Here is an 11687-nt window from a genome sequence, read left to right as displayed (position 1 = left end):
TTCAGAGATACCTTGGAGAACTCCTAAGTCAACTGGGTAATGACCTCAGGAATCTAGTGAGACTAGATGCAAAGCTGTGGCAGAAGGAGTGTTGAAACAGGTGACAGCATGAGGAATGGAGATCCTGGGTCATGGAAGTCCTGCCTCTGGGGAGGTGGCTAGGCATCGGGAGAGACAATCAAAACAGGAAGGAAGAAGAGAGGGGTGATGGCTCCTGCTGGTTGGCACAGCAAAGCTTGATGTTTCAATCATCATTTAAAAGCACTCCTGAAGCTGCCAATAAGTTCAGTTTGTTCCAGGCAAGGAAGAGACACTGAGTAAATAAATCATCAGTGTGTCAGGACTTGTCTGTACTTCCCCATGGTTCCAGTTTCTCTGATGGGGGCATTCCCTCTGAAGGTATAAATCACAACTCATCCATTCCTGCCCATCCTATGTGACTCTTGTCCCTGGCATCTGGTAATCCTCTATGGGATGGATGAAGGGAGGGGGCAGGTGAGAGGTCCAGATTATGTACTGGGCAACTTCATCCAGTTCTCTTGACATGACACTTGGAGCACACATCATCTATCTGTTAGTCCTCACTCTTGACAAGTGACTGGCCTTTTCCAGCCATAATTTTTCTGGTGACATCTTATCTGCTGCTTCTCTTGGGAAGAACCCTTCCATTGTCCTTTGGGTGACCCTCCACTTTTATTCCTTGGAATAAGGAATTTTTATTCCCCTCCACTTTATTCCTGTGGTCTTCCATCATTCATAAAAACATAACACTAATGAAGAAATATCAATTTTTTAAAAAGATTTGTCTTTATAGGATAAACTTAAGGTCACTAAAAGATGGCAATGATAGAGCTAATATAATAATAATAATAATAATAATAATAACTGACATCTATGTAGCACTTTAAGGCTTGTAAAGCAATTCTCACACATTATCTCATTTCAATATCATAACAACTCTGTGCAGATGCCATGATCAGACCCTTTATATAGATGAGGAAGCTGTAGCTCAGAGAGGGTAGGTGACATTCATATGGTCACACGGCAGTAGATGGGGACAGTTCTGAGCCCAAGTCTTTTTACTTCTTGAGAACAATGTGGTAGATTCTGTGGATATGTAGTCAACTTTGTAAATCTTAAAATGATACTATAAGGAGAGATGCATTGTTATTTGTTGTTTTTATATATTTTATCCCCCCAATTACATATGAAAACAGTTTTTAACATTCAGTTTTATTTACATTTTGAGTTCCAACTTCTATCTCTCCCTCCCTCTCCCTGAGACAGTAACCAGTCAGATATAGTTTATTCTTATGCAATCATATAAAACATTTCCATATTAGTCATTTTGTGCAAGAAGACTTGAAGAAAAGAAAGAGAATGAAAGAAAGTGGAAAATAGCACACTTCAGTCTGTATTCAATCAATATCAGTCCTTCCTCTGGAGGTGGATAGGATGCTTCATCATTAGTCCTTTGGGATTATTTTGGATTATTGTACTGCTGCAAATAGGCAAAGTCTTTCACAGTTCTTCATTGTACAATATTACTCTTACTGTGTACAATGTTCTCCTGGTTCTGTTTACTTCACTTTGCATCAGTTCATGTAAATCTTTCCCAGTTCTTCTGAAATCATCCTGCTCATCATTTCTTATAGCACAATAACATTCCGTTACAATCGTATACCACAGCTGGTTTAGCCATTTCCCAATTGGTGGGCATCCTTTCGATCTCCAATTCTTAGCCACCATAAAAAGAGCTGCTATAAATATTTTTGTCCTTTTCCCTTTTATATCTGTGTCTATATCTATATATCTATATATCTATATCTATATCTACATCTATATCTATATCTATATCTATATCTATATCTATATCTATATCTATATCTATATCTATATCTATATCTATATCTATATCTATATCTATATCTATATCTATATCTATGTATATCTATATATATCTTTGGGATATAGATCTAGCAGTGGTATTGCTGGGTCAAAGGGTATGCACAGTTTTATAGCCCTTTGGGCATGGTTCCAAATGGCACTCCAAAATTGGTTGGATCATTTCACAACTCCACCAACAGTGCATTAGTGTCACAATTTTCCCTACATCCTTATCATTTTCCTTTTTTTTTCATATTAGCCAATCTGATAGGTGTGAGGTGGTATCTCAGAGCTGTTTTAATTAGAAGTGAATGGATTATTATATATATTTATTATATATTTTATTTTCCCTCCAATTACATGTTAAAATGATTTTTTAAACATCTGCTTTTAAAAAAAGTTTTAAGTTCCAAATTCTGCCCCTCTCTGCTCCCTCCTTGAGATAGTAAGCAATCAGATATAGGTTATACATATGCAATCATGTAAAACATTCCCATATTAGTCATTTTGTACAAGAAGACTCAAATAAAAGAAAAAGAATGAAAGTGAAAAACAGCAGAGTTGCATTTATTATTTTTATTATCAGTATTATTAATACCATATAAACCATCAGATGCAAGGAGACACAAGCCCACCTCTTCTCACTAGTTTCTTTTTCCTCCTTCCTTCCTTTTCCCACAAGCTACTCCTGCCTTCTTTCAAATGGCCCAGGGTTTTATAGCCCTGGCTGAAGAAATGAGAGTCCAGAGTCAACTCACTAATATTATGGCTATCCTGTAGAACCAGAGTGTTTTAGAACTCAATGAGACCTTAGAGAAGCTGGACACCTGCTTCCGCAGGACTGCCAAAGCCCTGCCTCCCCGAGTCGGACCTGAGGAGTTGCCTTGGCACCTCAGTTTGGGTCATTGGATTCTCTGGTAGATTCATCTTCCTTGGCAAGGAGTCTTTGTTCTGAGGCTGACCCTGGCCAAGACATTCATTTAGAGGCTACAGTCCTTGCCCAGTGGGCTTCCACATTGACTTGTGAGAATTTGCTTTGGTCACTGCTGGTTCCAGTTAGTTCTTCCCTCACGTCAGAAACTAAAAAGTCAAAGAGTAGAAAGAGTTCAAAGGTTAGAGTGGGAAGACTTGGGTTTGAATTTCGGCTCTGCCACTTACTGTGTGTGGGGTCTTGCACAATCTCTGGTCCTAAATTTCCATGTCTGGAAGGTAAAGTTGAACTTAATGGTCTTTAAGATTCTTCAGCTCCAGAGCTATCTCATGAGCTAGTCATGCACACATGCATATTCATTTGCTTTGTTCATAGTAGGTGCTTAATAGATGCTTGACTTGATGTGTGTAGGAGTGGTTATTTGGGGGAAGGAATCATTGAGCTTTCTCTTCCAATTAAATCAAGGGAAAAGCAATTGTTAGGTACTTACTATGTGTAAAGCATCTTGTGAGCCCTGGGGGCACACACTGAAAACTGACCATCTGAATTCCCTTTCTATCAGAGGGAGAAAGCACACATCAGAGGCTTTAGAGCAGGCAGCAGCTACAGGAAGGCAAGTTCTAATTATTGGCTTTAACCCATGACACATTCTTCCCTCCAGCATCTGGGGACAGAGACAGAAAGTGATGATGTCACCAGAGGACATAGGACATTTGCTGGGGGACAGGGTGATCTTTCTCTGGCAGGCTGATTGCCATCCTGTTCTGTGTCTCAGATACGTCCCAACACAGTCTTCTCTCCCAGCTCCTGAGTTGAAGCTTTTTGGCACCAGACTCCCTCTGACAGCTGCTGGCGGTGGCAGTGAGTGTGACGCATGGTCTAGACAGCACCTCGAAGAGGGCTCTGAGTGAAACAGGAAACAGAAACTGAACCAGGGCTGTGTGGGACCCAACAAAGGGAGAATCTGTGCAGATTAGGGAGAGCCCATGGTATTCAGGACAACATAAGCAGGGTAGTGTGGTAGAACGAAAAGAGAACCAGCCTTGGGGGAGAAGATAGAGGCAGGAAACTGGTTCTGCCACTTACCTTGGGCAACATCACAGACCCCCTAAGTCACAGTTTTCTCATGGGTGAATTGAAAAGAATCAGCAAGCATTTATCCAGTGCCTACTGTTTGCCTGGCAATTTGCTAGGTGTTGGAGATACAAATACAAGAGTGAGACATTGTCTGACCTCAAGAAGCTTCCATTCTACTGGGAAGAACACAGTATATTCTTAAAGCAATAGATATAGGAATATGTGTGGCTCCTTCTTAGCACAGCTGAGGCAAACAGGACAGTGGCAATGAATGCTCACTGATTGGATGGAAATCACCCAAACATTCTCCTCCTTGACCCCCAGTGAGTTTGCCCTGATTCTTTTATGGGGAGCCTAGACTTAGCTGATGAGGTAGCTTTCTCATCCTAAGGGACTGCGTGGTGAGAAAAGAAAGAGCAGAAGTAGGGCAGGGGCAACATGAGTGGCAGGTGTGGGCAGAGAAACTGGATGGAGTTGGAGAGCAGAAGTCAAGGGGGTGGTGGGGACTCCTAAGCACAGGAATTCTAAGACTTGAATCAGAGAGCATCCCATTCCTCTCCTTCTTTCTTCCCTCTTTCTCTGGAAATTTATCTCTATTTCTTAAAAGTCTGTTTACCTTTTTTGTTTACTTTGTCTCTTAGGGTGACAATCCAATGCATTTCTAATCTGTGTTTACCATTGTTCTAATGGAGAGGGGCATTGGGGAAAATCTAGGAGAGAAGAGAAAGACATTAAAAAACAAATATTTTGCTATCACTCTGCTGGTTGGGGCCTCAAAGCTGAAAAAAAAAATAATTTTTGCAACTTCCCAAGACACCAAGACTCCAAGACACCAAGACTAGGCAGTGATGGAGTCAGCAGAGGTTCTCTCTCTCTCTCTCTCTCTCTCTCTCTCTCTCTCTCTCTCTCTCTCTCTCTCTCTCTTCTCTGTATGTGTGTGTGTGTGTGTGTGTGTGTGTGTGGTGGCTTGACTTGTAGGGCTGATATTGAAGGGGATTTATTGTCTTTCTTATTTCCCACAGCCCAATTTGAAAGGAAAATTCTTTCCAGAGAAGGGGGGCAGAAGCAGTAGTGTGGCTGGAAAGTCACACCCAAGGAGCAAAGTAGAAAATGCCAGATAAGTAAGAATTACTGATAGTAATAGAGCACATTCCCATCACACCACTCAAGAAATCTAAAATATCTACCAAAGGGATAGCCTCTCAAGTCCCTTCCAACTCTAACTCTCTCCTCTGAGCTAGCTGAATGTGCATGCATGTGCATGTGTGTGCTTGTGGGTGGATGTAGCAGACTCTTACTCCTCGCAAAGGAGATGGCAATTGGGCTGAGCCTTAAAGAGAGCTTCTGGTTCATAGAAGATGAGATGAAGATTAATGATCATCCCAGACTACTTTTGGGGGGGTTATTGTGAGGAGCAGATGTAAGCACATTTCGAGCTCTAAGAATCTACTTCTATGGAAGTCCTGCCTTCTCATAAAACCATCAGAATGTTGATTACCCGGGCACTTACTGATCATAGAAGAAAACGGGAAGGAAGCTTGGTCACACAGCTGATCAGGTGGGCTTTGTCTTCAGATCCTCTGAGAAAGACCCTTGTGTTGTCATCGTTGTTATTTTTCTATGCCCCACAGAGGCTGAGAAACTGGTGTTGATTCAGAAAAGTTGGTTAAATTCCTCATGCTGAGCCACCAGCTAGGTTTGTGTTTGCCTGGGGGCTGTGATCTCCTCCCCTCAGGTAAAAGGCTACATGGAATGCTTTCAAGATAATACCTTTATGCATGGATCTGTGGTGTAAAGGTGTGGCTGCTGTGTGGGGGATTCATTTAGGAGAAGGAAATATGGTGGCCAAGAAGGGGTCAAGTCAAGCCAAGAAACATTTATTAAGCCCTAATGATATACCAGGCTTATGCTAAATGCTTGGGATAAAAACACAGACAGAAAGACCACCTCTTTCCATCTTTTCCACAGGAAGAGAGCCTTTGTCAAATCCCTTGCCTAAATAAAGATATCTACAACATTTAATTAATCTACCAGCCTCATGGCCCAGTCACAAGGGCAAATGAGGTGAGCCCGGCACGACCCGTTCTTCGTGAAGCCTGGCCAGCTTTTCATGCTTGTTGATCAATGCTTCTCTCTCTTGATGTTCACTAATTATTTCCTTACTGATAAGCTGTAAAATGTTGCCAGGAATCAGTTAAACTCACTGGGCTCTATTTGGGGACCCCTACTCTCTTCCTTAAAAAAAAAACATGCCCTTCTCCAGTCCCAAAGCCTGACAAAAGCTCAGCAGTCACCTTGGCCAGTTCATTCGGTATTCAGAGATGTAATTCATTTGGGCCTGGCAACTTGAATTCATCAAGGACAGCTAGGTACTCTCCTTATTTAGAATTTTAACTCCTTCTTAGCCGTTTCTGTTCTGTCCTTCCCAATCCAAAGATTATTTCGATTGACAAAGAAAATAGATATAAAATCAGAGTTGATAACGTTTGCTTTCTTTCTGTCTTCATAGGATCATGGCTTCGAAGCTAGAAGGAACCCAGAGGCCCTCTGGTCCAAATGCTTCATTAAATGGAGAAGGAAACTAAGCCTCCATCAGGGGAGAACTATTTTTTTGGTGTCCATAATTCTTCAGAGGCTGCTATCTGCATCAGGCTTAGGAATGGGACAAAGCCTCTTTGATGAGAACCGTGGATGCTCAAAAGAGCCATGGGGAAGCCATGCTGTCCAGATTATGGTACTAAGTTGGATAGGTAGTTCACTAAATTAGCCAATCAGCCTCTCTTGGACAGGTTCCATCAGTGGAAAATGAATTGGGTCATAGGAAGATGAGAGTGACCTAGGTTGTTCTGGGCAACCAGATTTGAACTGAGGAAAGTGAGTCTTCCTGACTCCAGGCCCAGTGCTTTATTATTATTATTATTATTATTAACTTTGTGGCACAGGACAGGCCACTATGGTTCTCAGTTTGGTCATCTGTAAAACGAGAGAGATCTATGATCTTAAGTCACTTTCATCTCTGGACATCAATTTTCTCCTGTGGAAAATGGTGGTGGGGTGGGGTAAATAGATTTCTATGGTCTTTTCTAGCTCTAGAGATGGGATTCAATTGTAGAATAACATTGGAGGGATAACTTGATTCCTGTGCAGCATAGGGAGAGAAGGAAGGTAAATTGAATTATGTTTAGGAAAAAAGTTCTTATAAATTATAAGAAAAATCCTGCACTTGCCCATCCTTGTGCTCCTTTGCATGTTTATCACCCCATTCTCTCCCTCTTCTTCCTGAGCTACTCCTAGGCCAAACCATTGCCTTTCTTTCTCGTTTTGCTGATGCCAGATGTAAAACTCACTAGAGGTAGGTAGTGTTAGAGGTAGGGAGTGGCCAGAGAGAGGAGCAGAACAGTGATATCTCCATTGCTGGCTCCTCATCCTTTGGCCCAGGTTCTGCGTCCCACTGAATCACCCAGAGGCAGGAGCTCCCCAAACCCAAGTGGCTCTGTCACCTCATCTAACCGGGAGCCTCTTTCTTTTCCAGCCCGGCAGATGGAAGCCCCTTTCAGCTTCAAGAAAATAAACAGATCTTGAAAATGAGCATAGCTGGAGATGGGTCAAAATCATATGCAAATAAATAAGTTTTAATTGCCCACCGTGTCTTTGTATGTCAGGTGCAGTTATTGTGGTCACATTTATTGGCCAATTAGGAGCATTACTGGACTGCAGTGGTGACAAATGGCTGCTTAGTGGGGCCTCGGGACGTTCTGGGGAGGGAGTGCGGTTGGCGTTATACTTTTACATTTATTGAGTTCCCTCGTAGGAAAAAAACAGCATTTGCCTAATCAATTCCATCATAATGCAGAGGGTTTAGAGGCTTTCCAAGGGATTATGACAGTCCCTGCTGGTGAGATTTGCAAAGCACTAACTGAATCCAGTCAAATCACTGGCTGTTGCAAGTCACAGTGGGCTCATGAAGTTTTTTTCTCCTGGTAAACTAAAAGGACTCAATGGAGAAAACGTTGAAGCAGGGAGGTTCCTTCTTGGCTCTATCTTTATGTGCAAAGAGGGGATTTTGCTTGGATGAGATCACATCCAAAGATACTTCACTATCTCCCAACCAGTCCCCATGTCAAGGCTATGAGGTTCATTTCTATCCTCTCTTCTCAGTCCCATGGCATCCTCTGGTCCATCCTTGACCACCTACCTGAAATGCTGCAATGACCCTCTTCAAAGGCCTTCTTGTCTCAACTCTTTCCCCTGTAATCCTTTTTCCACATGTTTGTCTGAACAATTCTTTCATGCATAGATCTGATCATTTCCCCATTCAAAATGCTGGGAAGGAAGACCCACACCAATGAATTCATGGATTCGCCCAAGAATTCAAACACAGGTAAACAGTTCTAGGCTCATAGGATTATCAATGTAGAACTGGGAGAAACCTCAGTGACTATGCCAGTGGGCCGGTCCAGTCCCCTAATTCTACAGATGTTCAATTCAATCCATTATGTAAGGATTTATTTCATACCTATTTTGTGTTGTATCATGACAAGTGTTGGGGATGGAAAGATAAACATAAACAGCCCCTGCCCTCAAGAAGTTTACATTGCATGGAATGACACCCATATATTACCAACTAATCAATCAGCATTTATTAAACATCCACTTCACACGGAGCATTGTGCTAGACACTGGGCATAAAAACACAAAAAGGAAATCCTGCCCTCAAGGACTTTGCATAACTTATTGATAAATAATAACATTTTATATTACAGATTATATCACTAGATCACTACTACTGACATTATTATTAATAATAATCAATCAGTCTTTATTAAACACACTGAAGCACAAGGTTATTGATCTGAAGGTCTTCAAGCTGGATGGGACCTTAGAGTCCATCTAGTATAACCCCTTTCATTTTACAGATCAGATAAAATGACTTATCCAAGGCTATGCAGGCTTTGAGAGAGAGAGCGATTTGAACCCAAATCCTCGGACTCCAAATCCAGTGCCCTTTACCACTATGCCATGCGGAGACACAGAGACAAAAGCGAGCAGTGCTATCGTTCAAGCTTACACTGGAATGGGGGAACAACGACTTGTAAACGGAGAAGTGAACACAGAAGAGATAGAAAAAAAGGCAAGGTTGTTATTTAAGGGAAGCATGGAAATGATGTTGGTGGGTCAACCTTGTGTGGGGTCTACCTGCATGGCACAGGAAAACATGAGTTATGTTAAATCAAAAAACATTAATACACCTCACCAAAAATATCTACCCCCTTCTCTCCCTCACTTTCTGCTTTTTTCCCTTTTCCCCTCTGTTTCTCTTTTCTGCTCTCTCCTTTTTCCCCTTGTCTCTCCCTCTCTCTTTCCTTCTCTCTCTTTCCCTCTCCCTCTCTCTTTTTTCTCTCATTCTTTCTTTCCCTCTTTCTTTCTCTTTCCCTCTCTCTTTTGCTTTCTTTCTCTTTTTTTCTCTCCCTCCCCAGAGTCCTCTAATAGAAACACTGTCATATTGATCATCTCACTACTGCTTTCTCGCCCTGAGCTGCTCCAAGGCAGATCTTCATAGTGTGTGGAGTAGAGCTGAAAGCCTTGTGGACCCCTTCACCATTCCATGGCTCTTCTCCATGCACACCGTGCCCTTTCAGTCAAGTTGCATGATTTCACCATCCCCTGAGCTGACCATTTGCTCTCCTGCCTTCATGCCTTGCCCAGGCTGTTTCGTGCCTCAAATGCCCTCCCAGTCCCTCTTTGCCTGTTGAATTCCTCTCCATTTTTTCCCACTTTCAACCAACTTCTTTTATAGCCACTTAAAATGTCATCCAATAAAGTACAATGTTCATGGCTGGAACAGGTGTAGACAACTCAAAGGCATTTACAGTCCAGCGTGCCCACTGAATCATAATTTTGCTGCTGAAATTTGTTAAAACTTACCACATTTAAAAAAAGCTGAACAGTACAAGAGAAGGGGAATATGTCGGTGTGGACTATTCTTTCCAATTTGCTTTTTTAAAAGAGAAAAAATATTCTTTCCTCCCCAAACCAGTAATAATTAAGAACTACATGTAGCTGTGTGGATGTTAAGACATTTCTCAAAGTCTTTGCAAATAAGGCCAAGGTAGGGATGGGATGGGGAGGAAATCAATAGAGAAATATTTCTACAGACACCATAATACAATAAATTTAGATAATTTAAAATAAAAAAGGGGGACGGGAGGCAAGAGGCAGCATTTCAGCGGCAAAGTGCTCAATAAAGAGTATATTGTAGGGGCAGCTAGGTGGCACAGTGGAGAGAGCAATGGCCCTGAAGTCAGGAGGACCTGAGTTCAAATCCAGTTTTAGACCAAATACCTGACACTTACTAGCTGTGTGACCCTGAGCAAGTCACTTAACCCCAATTGCCTAAAAAATATATATTGTAGAGGGGTAAATACAAGGAATTTGGGGGGTGGGTAGGAAAAGGGATCAGCAGGACGGGCAAAGGCCTCCAAGGAAATATGGTGCAGTTGTCCTAGGAGGAATGACATGTCCTGAAGCTGGAACTGCCCAGAATAGCTTTGGTTCTGTTGTATTTACATCTTGGAAGACCATGATTGAGGCGACATTTCCACAACAGTAGCAACAATTGGGAGCTGACCATATTGTCACCAGCTTTTCATCAAACATGAATTTATACCCTTCATGCACCAGTTGACATGCTCTGCAGATGAGTTTTAAGTGGCTGATTTCCTCCCCATCCCATCCCTACCTTGGCCTTATTTGCAAAGACTTTGAGAAAGGTCATTTGTGACCTTTGCTCCAAAAAGCCAACCTGCTCCCTGTGGACTGATTGCTCAAGCATTCATATCTTCAGGATCTTCCTTCCCAAGTCCTTTCTATCGTTCAGATTTGATCCAGTGTTTTGATGCCTGGAGAGAGACCACCATGGAAGCATGAAATCTGCTCATCTATTAAAGCTGCTACTGTGAGCATACCAAAGACTTTGGCACAGTATCTCCAAGCATTAGCATTCCCATATTGGGCTTGCCACTCATCATAAAATCCATAAACCTGTGTTATCTGTCTACTCTCATGATTTCCTTGTAAGAGTGTAATGTGATCGAGCCATTTAGCTTTTAGTGCAAGAAGGCAAATGAAGGTCTCCAAACTGTAGTAATCTCTGCCTACAAAATTGCCCATAAATATGTAGTTTGTATCTGGAACTTGAGCTCCAGTTCTGAAGAGTTCACAAATGTCATAGAACTGTCCTTGTATGTCTCCACAAACTGTGACTGGTGTCAATACTGGCTGGACATTTGACTCTTTCAACAGGAGGTCAAAAATGTAGTCACATACTTGCTTTAGGGTATTCTCCAGCAGATACTTAGAGAGCCATGGCATCTCCACATACTTGTCCAAGTCCAGGGGTACCATTTTAGGAATAACCACCTGCAGTCCCTCTCCATTCTTAAAGGCCTAACTCAATTGCCCCCCTCCTCCAGAAAGTCACTCCTGATCTCCAAGTCAGTAATGACCTCCCCTATACCCCTTTCCCCAACCTTACCTAACACTTCATTTTTGGACTAACGATAATGGATGTTCCTGCCAGGGAACAGCTTAAACCTCCACATGCCTTCCCATTCTGTGTAACTCTTGTCCATCATAAATTCGAACATTAGAACAGTAACTGACAGTTCTCTAGTACTTAAAGGCTTACAAAACCTTCTATTTAAAAATATTTTATTTTCCCCCAATTACGTGTAAAAACAATTATTAACATTATTTTTTTTAAGTTTTGAGCTCCAAATTTTATCCCTCTCTC

The 11687-nt window shown here is 42.0% G+C and overlaps 1 pseudogene; it reads right to left on the bottom strand.

The window, feature by feature from the left end:
- Positions 1-10337: 10337 nt before the first annotated feature.
- LOC110199913 (serine/threonine-protein phosphatase 6 catalytic subunit-like) lies at positions 10338-11299 on the bottom strand (annotated as a pseudogene).
- Between the last annotated feature and the right edge of the window lie 388 nt (positions 11300-11687).

Source organism: Phascolarctos cinereus, unplaced genomic scaffold (genome assembly GCF_003287225.1).
Source record: "Phascolarctos cinereus isolate Bilbo 61053 unplaced genomic scaffold, phaCin_HiC Scaffold_5;HRSCAF=322, whole genome shotgun sequence".
Taxonomy (NCBI): domain Eukaryota; kingdom Metazoa; phylum Chordata; class Mammalia; order Diprotodontia; family Phascolarctidae; genus Phascolarctos; species Phascolarctos cinereus.
Note: the sequence above shows the minus strand (reverse complement) of the source record. Positions and strands in the feature narration are given on the sequence as shown.